Source organism: Myxine glutinosa, chromosome 14, assembly GCF_964187855.1.
Source record: "Myxine glutinosa chromosome 14, kmMyxGlut1.1, whole genome shotgun sequence".
NCBI lineage: Eukaryota > Metazoa > Chordata > Myxini > Myxiniformes > Myxinidae > Myxine > Myxine glutinosa.
The window spans coordinates 19234203-19249650 of NC_136274.1; the positions used below are offsets into that span (position 1 = coordinate 19234203).

The following is a 15448-nucleotide window of genomic DNA, read 5'->3' on the forward strand; positions in this document are numbered from 1 at the left end:
AAGAGGCGACGAACAGGGTTGGTGGCAGGAAGGGCATCCGGCCGTAAAACATTGCTTCAGAAAAAGAGGACCACGGTGCCCGAAAAAGGCCAACCCCTGCTCTGCGGGGAAAAATGGCCTCTAAAGGTAGTTTTATATTTTGCAACAGGTATAAAAACAGATGTCCCCGAAAGGTGAAGAAGTAAGTAAATTAAACCCCAGCAAGAAGACAAAACACTGTACATTGGGATCAGAAAGAAAAAACAAGAAAGGAAACCTGTACCCATGTTTCATGCAATCACTACAACCTTTACCAAGGCCCTTCACTTTGTTTAAGTTAAGATATTTGAATGTCTATTAAACTATTCTTCACTCAATATTGAAACTATTTTAAAGTGGTGCTGATTAAATCTTTCAGGTACGAAGCGACTCTGTGCCAATGTGAAGGAGATGACGGGACAGAAGCCTGGTCTGTTTTTCCAAATATGCTGGAGATTTTTAACCCCTTGCATCCTCATGGTAACTCAACGGAGCACATTCATTTATTTCAGTGACAAAACATGAACGCTATTCATAAAAATTGCATCTCAATTGTTATCATATATTTCAACACGATTGTCTTTCTGTGTCTGTCTGTCTGTCTGCCTTTGATCATTATGAACAGCCACATCGTTTAAGTTACAAACTCCAAACTCGGGGTATAAATACAACTTTGTGTGGGGTGTAGTATAGGCTATGTGACAAAATAGTAGAGGGCCCAGTGGTAGTCGTAGCAGCAACAGCCTGACGAGTGCTAAATTCCCAAAATAAATTAGTTCTGCATTATTTTGCAATAGGTGTGAAAACAGATGGCTCCGAAAGGTGAAGGGGTAAATTAAACATCAACAAGAAGTCAAAACATGGGTGTGTGGGTGTGTGGAGGGCCGGGGCAGGGCGCAATTTCTCTATGTAAATGTGTACCGTGTAGTGCAACTTTGTTGGTGGTGGTATCAGACAAAACCTCAACAAAGGTGGTCGTGTCAGAGGGTATTACAATTTCCTTCTTTTCCTGGACAACGGTCTTTTCCTCCCCTACCTCTTCTCCCTCTCCTCTCCCTTTTCCTTCCCCTTTCTAGCAGCAAGGGACATGATGACTAATTGCTCCATCAGCGAAGCGATTGGTCAGCTCTTCTAATTTATGATGATTTTATTCAAATGTACACTGTCTTGTGATCTTGAAACCCTGCAATTTGGCATTCGTAAATGTGGGAAGAAGGCTGCCAGTGGTGATGGTGGGGTGAGGTGGGAGAGTAGTTAACTTTAAAATTGAGAAGGCCATTTGACTTGTAGAAAATGATGCATGTAAAACTAGAAGTCACTAGGCCTACATGAACAGACGGTGCAGGCAGAATCAATTCACCAAGCTTTTTCCTCACATACCGACGCTCTGCTAGTAAACGTTTGGTTAGTGTGGCAAGGTTTAAAACCAGGAACAACCAATCCACTCTTTCAGTACGAGAGGACAAAGCACCAGGGTGAAGGTGAAGTTTTACGTGGACTCTCATCTCGAGGGGCTTGGAGCTAAAAATGCGCAATAACGTGGAGTGGGCAAATACTGTACTTCACTGTTCTTTGGTTTCCCTTGGGACTGTTAACAGAGAGCTACTTCACCACCCGCTCGCTATTCACGACAACCCAACAAACTTTCCACTTCTCGGGGTTATCTTTTGTCTTGTGCCATTTTTGATCGCTTATTGCCAGTGGAATATTCATTTTGTTTAACCACCGCTCTGGTCACCCCGAAGCACTGGTTTTTTTTCTCTCCTGAAAATTAACATTTCACAACGGGATTTCCCACCGAGACCTGTGACCCAATTCTGGGGAGCATTGGCTGTATCTCAGTGGAATATCCACCTTTATTCCTGTTTCGCCATGTTCGTCGAGCCTAATCGAGACGGAGGATTGCCAGGAAGCATCTATCCACTGTATGACCACACACGAGTCGAAATTCATGCATACAAGAGATCTCAGACTAGAGATCAGGGCTGTCTCTCAACATATCTTGAGCTTTCGATACAGTCTGGCACCCTCTTTATTTCTTTGCTGATGACTCCACCCTCTGCTGTGACATCCCTCATCCTTCATATCGGCAGAGAACAACATCTTTCCTCTCTTCAGACCTCGACAAAATCAAAAGCTGGTCAAACACTTGGAATATCTTTCAATCCTGAAAAACTCACACTCTCAGTCTATCTCTCTGAAAGAACAGTATGGCAAACCCTCCATCTACTTTCGCAACAATCCTCTTAAAAACTCATGGGTCTCACTGTCAGCTACGATCTTCGAAGTTGGCTTCCAAAGCCAGTTGCCGACAGGACATTCTCTGTCGTGCAAGGTTCTTCCTTTGCACGGCTGAACTCCTATCCATCTACTCTACACAGCCTTCATCCGCAGCTTGATTAAGTACTGCTCCCCACTGTGGGCTAGATTTCCAGCTTTTCCTTCCTAAGACTATGCTTCTGCATCCATCTCGTCTCCCACGTGCATCCTCCTCTTCCCCTCATTCCTCACCACATCACTTGTTTGTCCCAAGTCTCCCTGTTTTTTCCGCTAATCCCTGCTGTTGGTGTTCAACCTTCTTTCGACTGTTAATTTTGTTCTGTTGCTTCCTGATCCGTTCTGTGTTCCAGCTTTTTCATGAACCATTACTTAATGTATGTAAATGAACCGTTATCCTGATACTTCATAGGCAAGGCTTTTCATCAGTGAATGCACTGACCTCTGGATGGACGTCAAGCTGGATGTCTCTTCTGCTAGGATTTGATGACAGATGTTAAAGATCCTGCAGTAACTTTCAAAAAGAGCAGGCTCTGAGGTGCTGGTACATTGGCAAAGTTTTAATTTCCTCCCCTCGTTAAGCAGCCCTTCAGCAACATCTTGCAATGCAATCACAGTCTGTCCAGAGTACATTTTCAGCTATGGAAACCTTTTCGGAGTGGTCATGGGTCCTAAACCTCATGACCGTGATGCCTTCTGGGATATGGGAGAATCACGTTCACTTGGCTCACAATGCAAGTAACCTCAGCACAACCTCAGTTGTGAGGAAAGATGAGAATAATGGCTGTTTACAAGAAATATGATGAAAATATTACAAGATTATATCATAAGTAACCCTGGGATATCTTATTTGCATCTTAATGCTGCAAATTTGCTCTTCGAAAAGCCAAGATCTTGGAAACGTCAAAACAATATTTTTCATCACCTTTCTGCCAGATTGAGGCCTAAAGGCCTTCCGTTTCAATGCTTTGATTTGAGCATTAGGGTATTGTTCCATTGGGATTTGAGATTAGGGCATTGTTCCAAAATGAGAAAGGTGCAGATCTGAGAAAGGGAATATGTCGTTGATGTGACGTGATTGAAAAATTAAAAATTATTGGAGTTTGGTGAGAGGTTTGAAATAATAACTTATTTTCCTGGATTCCTGCAGGCAATAATCCTTTCTAAAATCATTCTTTACAAGACCGTTCGCTATGGAGAATACACTTACCCTTCATGGGCGTTGGTGTTTCTGGGGTGGATGACAACCATCTTCATCCTCATTTGGCTCCCATTAGGAATGGTTCATACGCTCACCAGAACTACTGGCACCTTCTGGCAGGTAATCCACAGCAAGATGAATGAAACAAGGAAAAAGTACATTTGCATGTGCATAAAATATATATTACACAAAAATAAGCGCCAAAAATAAACACAAACATTATTACAAAGACCAAATGACATGGTGAAGTGTATTTCAACCTGAAGACCAGTCTGGTAAAGCTCATCCAAAACAATCCACATGCACCTTTACTCAAATGCCAAAACACAAAGTGTTTTGTGCAGCATGATGACAGTTGGGAAGCAAGGCCTGGGTTAAGTTAACTTGTACATGTGTCATTTTATTGTTTAATTTATACCATGCATTCAAAAATCTGTTTTATCTATTACCAGCAAAGGTACCTGGCATTGCTGGGCAATGGAGATTCACTTATCTGAAGGGAATATTAAGAGAGGGGGAGGGAGAGAGAGCAGGTGAGAGGGGAGAGAAAGGAGGGGATGGGGGAGATGATGAGGCCTTGAAGGGATGAGGGAGGGTGGAGAGGAGCAGGGAAGTGGAGGGAACAAGAGAGGAGATGGGAGTGGAACTAGAATCAAATTTGTGAATTTGATTTATTTTTTCTTCCTAACTCTGGATATTTCCTCCAAGTAGTACCCAGGCATGGCTGTGGCAGCCTTCATAGCGATCCTGCTGGTGAATTTTTTTTGTTGCACTCAATAAAGTTGTACTTTGGGCACATTTCTTAATCTTTTCTTCTCTTGATATAATTGTTGGAACAGTAGAAAAAATTAAGTTTAATGCTTTGGCAATATGGAGGAGAAAGGACAACCCTGCTTAAAGCTGAGTTATAAGATAAACAGTTAGTTATAAAAATCGGTTAGTAATAAAATTAAGTTAGTAAAAGTAAAAAAGTTAGTAAAATTTTTTACAGATTTCACTCTATATTTTCGCATTATTTAGTCCTCGAGATCTGATCCTACAACCTGAACCAAGATTTTTATTATATTGTTACATTTGTAGGGGGTAGGCAATGATTACTTTAGTACAGGTAGAATGTGTAGGTAATATGCTCCGAATGTCGTGTAGCCATCTTGATGTAAATAAGTCAGCTCTGGGTGTTCGGATTAAGTGTTACGTGTGGCCATAAGGAGGGTAGCTCTTGTGTTAATTAGCGAGGGATTAGGGGTAATTAATCCCCTGTGTGTCATTACCTCTGTTATCTATGCCTGCGTTCCTTATGACACCGCACTACACACTTAGCCAGAATCCCGCATCTAAACACACTAATTAAGCTCACTAATTAAATAAAAACTAACCGGAAGTCATGCATCAAGCACTACCGCTGATTACCCCGACGTGGTGAGGACACAGGACAGGCAAGGCCAAGAGCCACGCCCCGAAGAGCAGTGATTGGTCGGGGCTTTGATTGACAAGCACTGGTAGAGGTGGCACGCACTGGTTGGATGAGATAGGGACAGCGGGAGATGACGAGAGAGTGGCACATAAAAAGGACTTGGAACGGCCGACATCTTTTTTCTCTCTGGTGTCTGGGCATTGAGAGCTAACGTTCCCTCTTGCACCTTGTCATTCCAAAAGCGATATTGGACGGTTGTGCTTTGCTCTCTGCACAGGGAGGCTTCATCGTGAGCGGACGTGTTCTGGCATCGGGCTGGTGGTCATGAGGCGGAAGAGCTGCGTAAGGAGAGCTGCGGTTTTCCCCCAAGCAAGAACAATGAGCTGTGTGAAAACTCCTGTTCACTTCGCGTGTGAGGCCCAGAGTAAAGGGACGCACAGTTCGGCCTTTTTCCTGCCAACATCAGAGCCACATCCGGATTGTAGAGGGGGGGCCTGGACGATTCTTGACGAGAAACCCCGGCCAAGTTGAGCTAAGTGCCACTAAATAATCACACATTTATTTTCGAGTTATTTTATCCTTCGTCTCTTTTCGAGTCTGTTTGTGGGAGCACTCCGAATTAGGAATTTAGTTATCGTGCATTTCTTTGTTACCGGCATTTCTTTTAACTAGGGCATGCCCGTACTATATCTATATCTAAAATTATATCCCCCCCTCTATTTACATGAAATGGTTTGGTCCATGAAATGTTTTGGTCCATTCGCAACGCCAAAGCGAACGGCGAACGCTTTACATGAAATGGTTTGGTCCATGAAATGTTTTGGTCCATTCGCAACGCCAAAGCGAACGGCGAACGGCTTGCGAGTACAGTGACAATCCCCCCGGGGTCCCCCCCTCTATTTATATCCCCCCTCTATCGAGAAATTATTATTTTCTCCGGAAGAAATCGAATTACGTACCGTAATGGCGCACGCGCTGGGCTCAGCATCAGCTCGCTCTCACATCGGCCACGCCTACGCAATAACGCGTTCTGTGATTGGATGCCGGAAGTGCAGTCCTCACTGTCCGGAAGGTCGTATATCGCAGTTACGATGAATCGCAAATTCGTTTTTATTAGTTTTATTATTAGTTTTAAAACATAGTTTAACGCCAACATAGCGCCAACATAGTTTGCAAACGTGAAATAAATTAATACGCTCTCAAATGTGCCATCCGAGGCAGAGTGTGTTCGCCACGTTCGGCACACGCGATAGCTCGCTGCTCTCTGATTGGTTGAATCGTTTTTTGGACATAGCTCGGTAAGTAATTGTCCGATTAATATGAAACCTTGAAAAGGCACATCCTCGGGTCCCCAGCAATATACCTGGCAAGTTTCAAGTATATCGGACCCGTGGTTGTCGAGAAACAGCGGTCACAGACAAACATACACACATACACACATACAAACACACATACACACAGAGATTAATGGAATTATAGATAGATGAAGCCAGCATTTATTTTTGTACAGCAAATCCTGAGTCAGTTCGCATTAATTATTACAGGGTGAAGAGTGCCGGTGGGATCCGTGAAGGTAAGGCAGTGATCCGGTTCCCCCCCGCCCCCCCTCTTGCCCCCACGAGTATCCTCCACTATAATTTTGACTGAACCCCTCGGAGTAAACAGCTTGCTCGGCAATCCGTTTCCTTGGACAGTTCTAATTGCCAGGAACACGACAATATACTTCAATTAGTTTGTGAGAGTAGATGCTGTTTTCAAGGCAAGGCACGTTTGACTTGGCCGAAACAAAAATAACCCAGCAATCTGACGGAGGGCTGAGCAACATGGCACATCGCCATTTTGGTGTCAAAGCTTATTTTGTTTTTTTTACCCTGCGCTCGCAAGGTGAAAAGCAGGGTTAGCATTCGGTAGCGTCTATACGTGCGTGTCTGCATTTTTAAAATTCATTTTCTCGGAAACCGTTGGTCCGATTGACACAAAATTTTACGATTTGGTAAAATTGCGTGCCTGGAGAATTTTTTTTCAAAATTATGACGTCATAGACCATTTGGTACGGACACCATCTTGGAAAAACGTTATGCCTCCATATCTCCGAAACCACTCAATGGAAAAAGTTAAACAAAGCTCATTGTCAAGTACTTCCCACGGGGAATAATATATGTTAATGATGATGCCAACGGTGCCTTCATTATGATGTCATAATTTGACAAGTACGACAAAAAAAATTCTCTGCAACTGTTAGTCCGATGGACACTAAATTTTGACCAGAGGAGCACCTCCTCCTGTACAATTTTTTAAATCATAATTATGATGTCATACATCACGTGGTATAGGCGCCATCTTGGAAAAACCGAAAAACGTTGCATGTCTATTTCCAAAACCATTCCATGGAAAAAATTGAAACGTGGATCATTGTAAAGAACTCCACATGGGGAATAAGTGTTGTTAACGATGACGTTGTTCATGCCTTAATTATGATGTCATAATTCGACAGGGACAACACTTAGTCTGATCAGTTTGAGATTTTTTTGAGTGTGATCTACACAATTATATTAGAGAATGTAAATTTATGATGTCATCTCTCACATGATCTGGCAACCATAACCCTTCAAACTATCCAAACTACCAGCCATAACCCTGGCTATCAAAGAAAAAAAACCCTTCAATAAAAAAAGGGTTGGCTAGCACCAAGTTGACTGCGCAGCATAAGTATTCTATGAATACCATCTAGTTGTGATAAGCATCCACTAAATTATCTTTAGCGTGTTTAAACACACCCAAACATCCAGTTTTCATTCATGTACTCCCTTAGAGTTCGCTCAATATGCATGCAGTTTCGGCTGCTAGATTTCATAGTTTTGCAGTTATGGAAGACACGCACACATTGCCTTTAATTGTATTATAGATTACAATGTAACAGTAGTGCTGCCACTTGAATGTACTTGGCCAAACGTTTCTGAATGATCTTTCTGTGACCCTATTGCTAATGATTCGCAGCGTCTGGTGAAGTCCATTGAACCAACAGTTTCTGCTGTGACAAGGAGCAATGAACTTAATCTCGAAAGCCAGGAACAACCTACAGAAGATCTCTATCCCCACAACTCTGGAGGAGTACCTGGATAATGCATCTCACCAAATGCCTCTTTTTAATGAATATGATTGTATTTTTAAAGCGTATTTTCCAGGTTGAGTTGGAAATAAAACAATCAGATCAATCAATTGTCCTCTATGTTAAGTTATTCATGTATGAGGGGCATTCAAAACATTCTACGAATGAGATAATCACAATAGCACTCTTTTAACCGATTCGTAAAGGGACAGGAGCGGGTGTCGGCGTGTGTGTGTGTATATGTGTATATGTGTATATGTGTATATGTGTATATGTGTATATGTGTATATGTGTATATGTGTATATGTGTATATATGTGTGTGTGTGTGTGTGTGTGTGTGTGTGTGTGTGTGTGTGTGTGTGTGTGTGTGTGTGTGTGTGTGTGTGTGTGTGTGTGTGTGTGTGTGTGTGTGTGTGTGATGTTGTAGACGGTCTCTCTCTCTAGGTTATACACTTTTCTTATCTCCACTGCTTATGAAAGAGGTTTTAATTGTTTTTCTACGAGTGAGTGATTTCTGCTCGTTCACATTTAAATTAATTGATAGTAATGATTAAACAGGTTAACTTTGAGATACATGAACCATTACCAATGTATTTTTCATGATATATATACAGGATATATATATATATATATATATATATACATATATATATATGTGTGTATATACAGGGTCCGGCTGGGAGGTGTGACGATTTTCAGAAAACTCATACACAGTTATTTTTAGTCGAATTTCAATTTTTTTTTTTTTAAAGACTACATAATACCATTTAATACACTGTAACAAAGACATTTTAAAAATGTAATTCATGTTTGAATTGGGTATAACAATGCAAGTGGGGGGTCTAGCGCATGCGTGATGGCTGTTGGTTACTCGTTGTTAGGCGCCATTTCAGTAGCCATGGAGCTGTGGACGATTGAACATCGCGTCTTTGTTGTTGAGACGTTTATTCAAACGGGTAGTTCGGTGGTGCTAACACAGTGCAGATTTCGTACTCACTTCAATGTTGGTCGACGTGGCGCCGTTCCGTCTCGAAACACAATATTGAAGTGGGTAAAAAACTTCAGGACAACTGGATCTGTGAGGCCGGGAGCAGCTCGGGGAGGTGATCGAACCGTTAGGACCCCGGAAAACATCGAAAGGGTTCGACAAGCTGTGGAGGCCAGCCCTCATCGGTCAGCGGTACGGCACGCTCGCGCTCTACGGATGTCAGACAGATCAGTTCGTCGAATTTTGCACTTGGACCTTCATTATCACACGTACAAAATCATGGTGGTTCAAGAACTGCAGCAGAATGATTTCGTACGGCGGTTTACGTTCGCAGAAAGAATGCTGGACCTGCTGAGGGATGCTGCTGTGCTGAGAAATGCTGGAACTTTTCCGCGCATCTGCAAGAATGCTTGGACAAGAACGGCCGCCATTTAGATGATGTCATTTTTCAAACATGAATTACATTTTTTAAATGTCTTTGTTACAGTGTATTACATGGCATTATATATGTAGTCTTTAAAATAAAAAAAAATTCGACTAAAAATAACTGTACGAGTTTTCTGAAAATCGTCACACCTCCCTGATGGACCCTGTATATATATATATATATATATATATATATATATCTATATATATATATATATATATATATATATATATATATATATATATATATATATATGTATGTATGTATGTATGTATGTATGTATGTATATATATATATATATATATATATATATATATATATATATATATATATATATATATATATATACACACACAAACACCACATGGCCAAAGGTATGTGAACACCCGAACATCACACCCGTATGTGCTCGTCAAACATCTCATTCCAAAATCATGGGCATTAATATGGAGTTGTTCCCCCCCTTTGCTGCTCTAACATCCTCCACTCTTCTGGGAAGGCTTTCCACTAGATGTTGGAACATTGCTGTGAGGATTTGCTTCCATTCAGCCACAAGAACATTAGTGAGGTCGGTCACTGATGTTGGGCGATTAGACCTGGCTCGCAGTCGGCGTTCCAATTCATCCCAAAGGTGTCCGATGGGGTTAAGGTCAGGGCTCTGTGCAGGCCAGTCAAGTTATTCCACACTGATCTCAATAAACCATTTCTGTATCGACTTTGCTTTGTGCACGGGGGCATTGTCATGATGAAACAGGAAAGGGCCTTCCCCAAACTGTTGCCACAAAGTTGGAAGCACACAATCATCTAGAATGTCATTGTAAGCTGTCACGTTAACATTTCCCTTCACTGGAACGAAGGGGACAAGCCTGAACCATGAAAAACAGCACCAGACCATTATTCCTCCTCCACCAAACTTTACAGTTGGCACTATGCATTCGGGCAAGTCGCGTTCTCCTGGCATCCGCCAAACCCAGATTTGTCCGTCAGACTGCCAGATGGTGAAGCAAGATTCATCACTCCAGAGAATGCGTTTCCACTGATCCAGAGTCCAATGGCGGCGAGCTTTACACCACTCCAGCCGACGCTTGGCATTGCGCATGGTGATCTTAGGCTTGTGTGCGGCTGCTCAGCCATGTAAACCCATTTCATGAAGCTCCCGACGAACAGTTGTTGTGCTGACGTTGCTTCCAAAAGCAGTTTGGAACTTGGTAGTGAGTGTTGCAACCGAGGACAGACGAATTTTATGCGCGACGCGCTTCAGCACTCGGTGGTCCCGTTATGTGGGCTTATGTGGCCTTCCACTTCGTGGCTGAGCTGTTGTTGCTCCTAGATGCTTCCACTTCACAATAACAGCACTTACAGTTGACCGGGACAGCTCTAGCAGGGCAGAAATTTGATGAACTGATTTGTTTGAAAGGTGGCATCCTATGACGGTGCCACGTTGAAAGTCACTGAGCTCTTCAGTATGGCCCATTCTACTGACAATGTTTGTCTATGGAGATTGCATGGCTGTGTGCTTGATTATATGTCCCTGTCAGCAATGGGTGTGGCTGAAACAGCCAAATCCACTAATTAGAAGGGGTGTCCGCATACTTTTGGCCATGTAGTGTATATACTAGCAAAAGTACCTGGTGTTGTCGGGTAACAATGAGTCGCTTCCTGACGGGAATATGAATTAGGAGGGAGGAGAGGGGGAGGGAGAGGGGTGGAGGCGAGGAGGGAGGCGGAGCGGAAGGGGAGGGAGAGGAGAGAGAGGGAAGGGGGGGACGGAGGGGAGGGGGGAAGGAAAGGGGAAGGCGTGAGGAGAGGTGGAGCGAAAGGGGGAAGGGAAGGGGGAAGAGGGGAGGGGAAGGTAAAGGAGGGATGGAAACAGTGGGGTGAAGGGAAAGGAAGGGGAAGGGAAAGGAGGGATGGAGATGGTGTGGGGAATGAAGGGGAGGGGGAGGGAGAGGAAGGGGAGGGAGGGTGGAGGGGAGAGAGAGAAATTAGGGAGGAGAGAAGAAGGGAGGATGGAGGGGGCAAGGGGGAGAGTGGAAGGAGGAGGGCAAGCAGGGAAGAGGGTGGCGAGCAGGGAAGACAGAGAAGGGAAGGAGGGTGGAACGAGCAAGCAGTGGGGAGGTTTGGGGGTGGGAGGGGGAGAGTGACTATAATCGCACAAAAATGCTAGTCGATGAAAAAGTTTGCCTCGTTAATCATATTCAAAAAGGGTGTTATAACACACCCAAACTTCCCCGGCCTTGTGAATAATTAATTAAGTACACTAATTAATTAAGTACACAGGCATTTCTCACTTCATTTGTCGGGCGTTCGCCAAGCGGCTTAAGCAATCCAGCAAGCACCCCAACAAAATGGGTGATAAGGAACAGCTTGCTTGGCAAACAATAACAAGCTGATTGCTACTGGTTGAAATGGCCGAGGAATTTTAAAAACAGATCGATTTTAAGCAGCAAATCATGTGGAAACCACTGAGAGCAGACAAATAAAAAAGGGTGTTATAACACACACAAACTTCCCCGGCCTTGTGATTAAAAACAAAAAGGGAGCTCTGTCTACTGTAACGCCATGGCTTGTAAAAAAAAAAAAGCCTGAATAGCGTTCATCAATCGTTAGATATGGTAAATTATGTCAGATTTCACTCCAGATTTGGACATTCTACACTCTACAGCATCCAATCCTCATATCCGAATCCAGATTTTGATGTTACGCTTCAATGATCTAATGATAATCGATTGTGTGTCCAAGGTAAGGCACGTTTGAATAGGCTGAAACAAAATGGCGGCTTAATAACCCAGCGAGGTGCAGTGGGCTGACCAAGATGGCGGGCCGCCATATTGGTAAGCCACCACATCAGGTTTTTTTTCTCTTATGAGCACCTCGTTAATTATCTTCAAAAAGGGTGTTATAACACACCCAAACACCCAGTTTTCATCCCTGCAATCTGTTAGAGGTCCAGGTGTATACATGCAAAGTTTGGGGCCGCTGGGTTTCATTGTTTTAGAGTTATGGAGGAGACAGACGGACGGACACTGCCTTTTATTATTGTAAGATATATATGATATTTAACTTTTTGTTGACTTTTTTGCATCCCACCTTGTCAAAGAAAAACTATTGTAATGGTGTTATCTGTCAGTGTGTGAGAGAGAGAGATCGCACTAGTTTGCAGTTCTGATTGCATCTTGTTTGTTTAACTTCATGACTGTTCCATTTCTTTCTTTTTTTAAAGTTTTGTTGAAGCTTTCGGGAGATTATCCCTCAAAGCAGTTTCCGTTGCATGGCGGGAGGGAGAGGATGGGAGGGGAAGTGCCGTAGAATACCAGAGTTTGGCGAACTTGGTTTCTGTGAAAACGATCGTGATTGGAGGATACGTGATCACATGACCGCAAAGCGCCATCTTGTTACCCATAATCGCCGAGTGAAACGCTAAATTGTGTGCATCCGTTTGGTCTCGAAATCATTTTTACATCTCTTCACATCGTTGTAATCATTGCAACATATAATCAGAACAAAAATATAAGCAAATAACTTAAGTGGTAAATTATCCGTCGTGTCGAGAGAAGGCAATGTGTAATAGATATAAATACGTAATTATATATTATAATAAACGTATTTATTATAATATTATAATTTCATTTTCATAATATTATAATATTATATTATATTATATATATTATATTATATAAATTTATATAAATTATACAAAAATTTATATAAATATTATATTATATAAATTTCATAATATTATATTATATTACAATATAATATTATAAATATTATAATAAATACGTAATAATAAACGTATTTCTCTCATGGTGGATCAATTACCATTTAAAGGGAAATTTATTACCAGACCTTATAATGGGAAATCTGTGCTGTGATCCAAAGAGTAAGATCATCTGCATGAACAAACGATAGATTCTCTCACAAAGCATATCGTTCTTCCGACATGTCGTGAGGGGAAACCAAAATGGTGGAAAACCTCTTCAGTGTCTGCCTTCACATATATGTCAACAAGCAACAGAGAACAACTCAGAGTTTGCTCAACAAATCAACGTCAGGGGGTCATTTTGGGAAGTAAAAGCATGGCCGTGGGAGCTGTGGTGAAAAGACTGAAATGAGGATTGTGTGAGGAGAACAGAATGGGAACAATCGTGTTAATATTCTTATAAATACAAACTCACTCGCAGCGAATTACCTGTTGATATGACTCGGACGGGATTATGTTTTTTAGCTTTTGCAAATGTATCTTGTTTATTTAGTCATCCAATAATTTGATTGTTGTTGTTGTTGTTGTTATTACTCCCACCAGGGAGTAATGCATTCGATCGTGTCCGTCCGTGTGTGTGTTCGTGTGTTCGCGAACAAGATATCTGGAAAAGATCTGAACGGATTTGGATGAAAGTTGGTGAGATGATTGCCCTTGGGATAAGGAAGAATTGATTAGTTTTTGGTGAAGCTCAGGATATTATTCCGGATCCAGGAATTTTTTGGGGAATTTTTTTTTCTGTTTTACTGAATTAAAGCTTTTATTCTTATTCTGATAACTGACACTTCGGGCCTACTTTCTTTTTCATTTATTGTTTTGGGGAGAGGGGATGTTAAACAAAACGTATTATTCCAACTTGACCCACGGCGGGAGTATGCGCTCTACTGAGTGGCGTTCTAGTTCTTTACTGTTTTTATTTTGTGTTTTACTTGCTTCCTTTGGTGCATATGTTTAACTCATGCATTGTACTTTGTGATTCCCAATAATTCATTATTAAATCATATTTTCAGTTCCAGAATAAACGTATTGTCACGCAACCGTGATTAACACCACAGTTACGGATGGCCGATTGCGAGACTTTACACTCCCGAGGCGAAAACTCAATGGCGGATTCAAACTCAACACAAAGTTAAACGCGCGGAAGGGCAGACACAGCAAGCTCCGCAGCCCTATCTATTAAAATGAAACACCCAGGAAAACTGCGTTCAGATATATACAGAAAATAATATAAGGATTTATTATTTATAAGTAAAGACAGTGAAAAAGCCCGCGCCGGTAATACTAATAACTCGAATAAGCCTAAATTGGGATCCCACACACAACAGATATCAAACACGATACGAGGGAGGTGAATACGAAAATAACACGTCTTTTAGTTTTATGCAAAGTGTATTCGCGGGTACGGCCTTATCTCGTCCTTGTCGTCTTGGTGACCGCCGTCCAACACCCGGCTCCTTTCGTCCCGCGGCACGCCTCACTCCAAGTTCCACGGCCCCGCGGCCTTCTCCGTCCGCCTCCAAGCGCCACCAGGCCTCGTCGGTTCAACGGCCCACCCACACCATGAGCTCCTTTGCTCCAACGGTCCAACGCAGGGCTGCACAAAGCAAACGAACTCCACTTGACTCGACTCGATTCTCTTCGGGAGTGCTGGCAGCCAAGTCCAACTGTTCAGTGCCAACTGCCAACTCCAACGAACTCTCCCTCAAAATGGCGTCCGACCGTCGAATATATCTCTCGCCGATGACGTCACATTGGCGCACTCCTCAGCCAATAATAGCCTCCCAACTCGCCGGCTCGCCCAGGTCACGCCCTCTGCGGCATCGCTCCACTCTCCCGTCCCCGACCCCGCGGTCCTTGTGTTATAACACGTGCCAGGCGAGGTTTGTAGGCCTTGGAGGTGTAAACGGTGGCGGCCAATTGTGGCGGTGTTTTTTGGCCTGGTTTCCTGTCCATTTGTTCCGAAGTCATTGTCAGGGAAAGGAATTATTTAATGTTGCGCTAAGGACCTAACTAATGTTTATGTGGTTTGCAGTGCCATAATGGACAAAGGTTTGACTACTAGGTGAAACTCACAGGGGCGTTACCTTTAATCCCTCACTATTTAACACTCGAACCTCCAGGTAGATCCACAATCATACATCTTCCCCCGACAAACGCCTAAACATCAAGAACTTATTACATGTAGAGTCCCTGTCACGACAGCCGAATACCTACCTATTCAGATCTACCTAGCTCTAGATGTTGCTCTAC

The 15448-nt window shown here is 42.7% G+C and overlaps 2 long non-coding RNA genes across 2 annotated transcripts in view; one reads left to right on the top strand and one right to left on the bottom strand.

The window, feature by feature from the left end:
• Positions 1-15448, bottom strand: part of LOC144888750 (uncharacterized) — a 66622-nt gene that overhangs the window by 23179 nt on the left and 27995 nt on the right. The window contains exon 2 of the long non-coding RNA XR_013621321.1: positions 3506-3609. This is a non-coding gene — a long non-coding RNA (uncharacterized LOC144888750). The remainder of the gene's footprint in view (positions 1-3505; positions 3610-15448) is intronic.
• On the top strand, positions 398-8127 carry LOC144888751 (uncharacterized). Its single transcript, XR_013621322.1, has 3 exons — positions 398-498; positions 3446-3616; positions 7908-8127. It is a non-coding gene; the product is annotated as an uncharacterized LOC144888751 (long non-coding RNA).